Below are 3216 nucleotides of genomic sequence, written 5' to 3'. Positions count from 1 at the left end.
CCAGTGCTCTGTGGTAACCTAGATGGGTGGGATGGGGTGGGAGGTGGGAGGGAGTCTCAAGAGGGAGGGGACATATGTACACTTGTGGCTGAAACCAACACAGTATTGTAAAGCAATTATCCTCCAATTAAAAGTAAATAAATTTTTAAAAAAACTAATTAGAGATGTCAGGAAAAATAAATGCTGTATGGGCAGTAAATACTCCAAATATGTACAAGTTTTGAACTATTGATGGAATATAAGGAAAGAGAATTTACTTGAACTTGACATTCTCCTTTGAGTGGCTCAGGCGTAATTATATTGAATTTGTAATTATACCCCACTACTTGGTTCTACTGGGCTTCCCTGGTAGCTCAGATGGTAAAGCGTCTGCCTACCATGCAGGAGGCCCGGGTTCGATCCCTGGGTGAGGAAGATCCCCTGGAGAAGGAAATGGCAACCCACTCCAGTGTTCTTGCCTGGAAAATCCCATGGACTGAGGAGCCTGGTAGGCTACAGTCCATGGGGTTGTAAAGAGTCGGACACGACTGAGCGACTTCACCTCACTTGGTTCTACTAGAATATTAACATAGCCATCGTGCTAACATAGAATATTACCATAGTCATAATAATGGAAACACTATTGGTTTCAATATTCAGAACCAGCCATAGAAGTAGCATGGAGCATCAAAAAATGTGAGAGAACCACTGACATCACCCCTGAGACTGAAGGAATGTTGGGAAGGAGGGAAGAAGAAAAGGTGGAGAGAAGTGTGGGAACACAGTATCCGTTAGCAGTATGTTTGGAAGAAGTGGCAAATTTTAACTGTGGCTTAAACAGTCTGGGGTTAGGCAGCTTCTGGTTTCTGTTCAGTGTCCAGATGCTGTCAGGGTCGGCATCTCTGTGATTCTCTTGGTTGTTGCATTCATGTTCACAAGAGAACTATTATACTTTCAGTCATCATACCAAAGCTAGAAAAATGGTATGCGCTCAGTCACTTCAGTCGTGTCCAACTCTTATAGATGATGTTACTCGCAAAGCAGAAATAGACACACAGACATAGAGAACTGGATGAAATGGATGGATACCGTGGTGGGAAGGGGGTGGGGTCAGATGCATTGGGACATCGAGATTGACGTATATACACTGCTATGTATAAAATAGATAGATAATGAGAGCCTCCTGTATAGGGCAGGGAACTCTATTCAGTGCTCTGTGGTGACCTAAACGGAAAGGAAATCCAGAAAAAAGAGGGGATATATGTACAGGTACTGCTGATTCACTTTGCTGTAGGGCAGAAACACACACAGTTTCTGTGTGACAACTCCAACTGAAAAAAAACAGAATTAAAATTGTTTCAGCAGAAATAAATGGAGAGATTGGAAAAAAAAAAAAAAAAAACATGGTAAAAGCAAGTAGACAAAGGACTCTCTCTTAGCTAGACTCTACATATTTGAGAAAGGAAGCTCTACCCAGCAGACTTCCCCTGTGACTCTTTGGATAGATCTGAATGACTCCTCACATTTAGATCAACCACCATCTAATGGGAATCTGATCAGCATCTTCTGGGCCCAGGTTGTGGTTGGGGTCTTTCTTTCCTGAGTTCAAAGTCTCTCAGTCTACCATCTGAACCAACTGGGGCTGGTGTCAAAGGGCGGGGAGAATGGATGCTGAAAGTTACAGAAGCACAGTGATAGATTCAGTTTTGGAAACAAGCCATTCTCTAGTATCTGCAATGCTGTTGTTCTTCTTTTCCCCTGCTTGACCTTGAATGTCAGGCTGACCTGGTAAAAACTGAGCTTAGTCAGGCTATTTCAAGGACTGAGACTCAGTGAGAGAATTATCAAGGTGTTGCATCAGCTGAGCATTAGCCATGGTGGAGCTTCAATTATTGATTAGGTTTCTCAACTGGCAGACACAATTGCTAACTTTGGGCAGAACTACAAATAAGTATGAATAGATTAGTAACTATATATAGGCTGTTTTTAAAGGATCAGCTTTTTGAAGGGTGAAACTGTGATTAGATGCTATTATTAGAAAAGTGCTGAGTATGTTTTTGATGCCATGATACATATCCTCATACTAAAATATGCAATTTGATACAAAATGCATCTTTTTACATAATGCTTCTAGAATACCATGAAAGCTGACATCTTCATTACAAATACAAGTTAGATTTAACATTTCAAGATCTTAATTATTTATCATTATGAAGTGGGAAGCTTGAGCCTTCCATACAGTTCAGTTCAATGCAGTTGCTCAGTCGTGCCCAACTCTTTGCGACCCCTGAGTCTTCCATTAAGAAGTTGCAAAATGATGCTGTTGAGTTATTTATAAATCTTTTGAAGGATAACACTGGCAGGCTACTTCTTTTGAGTGCAGTGCTTAAGAGATCAAATATATTTCAAAAACTTAAGCAACTGAGTATGTGGGTAACTTAAATGGAGCAAGTGGAGTACAGGAGTTATGCATCAAGGCTTTGAGGTCAGCTTTGAATTCCAGCCTTGCAAAACCTTCTGAATCTCAGTTTCCCCTCTGTACATAGAGGTAATAACAGTACAGTTATCTCTTAAGGTGGTTGGAATGAAAGAAAAGATGTGTAAGATATATGAGGTATTCAGTACAGTAACTGTCAGAAAGCATACCCCTTTGATTCATATTTTAGCAAGTCAAAATCTATCATCATTTGAATAAAGCCTGAGATAAATTTTAGATTTGCACGATTGCTAAAATGTAGATTCCAAGCAAATTCATGCTTTTCTTAAGGTTTCTATGGAGAACTTCTAAACTATTTGAGAATTAACTGATTTCAAACAGGTCAAGGGCTTCCCAGGTGGCGCTAGTGGTAAAGAACCCACTTGCCAATGCAGGAGACCTAAGAGATGCAGGTTGAATCCCTGGGTTGGGAAGATCCCCAGGAGGAGGGCATGGCAACCCACTCCAGTATTCTTGCCTGGAGAATCCCATGCTCTGAGAAGCTTGGCGGGCTACAGTCATAGGGTCACAAAGGGTTGGACACAACTGAAGCGACTTAACACACACACACACACACAAACATATCAAAGCAGGCTGACTATCAGCCTGACAGATCCCCCATAGGAACAATGAATAGACTAATTATAATAACTTTTTCCCTGACAACCTTCACTAGACAATTATTACTTAACAATCAAATATGTAGCCTCACTATGTGATAGCAATGTTGCACATGCCTTACAAATATTAATTTGTCCTCA

The 3216-nt window shown here is 40.8% G+C and overlaps 1 non-coding gene across 1 annotated transcript; it reads left to right on the top strand.

Annotated features, from left to right (window-relative positions):
* The first annotated feature begins 342 nt into the window (after positions 1–342).
* Positions 343–414, top strand: TRNAG-ACC. The gene has a single exon. It is a non-coding gene; the product is annotated as a tRNA-Gly (tRNA).
* The last annotated feature ends 2802 nt before the right edge of the window (positions 415–3216 follow it).

This window comes from Cervus elaphus, chromosome 6 (assembly GCF_910594005.1).
Source record: "Cervus elaphus chromosome 6, mCerEla1.1, whole genome shotgun sequence".
In the NCBI taxonomy this organism is placed as follows: domain Eukaryota; kingdom Metazoa; phylum Chordata; class Mammalia; order Artiodactyla; family Cervidae; genus Cervus; species Cervus elaphus.
The sequence above is the reverse complement of the archived record's forward strand: the minus strand, read 5'-3'. Positions and strand labels throughout refer to the sequence as shown.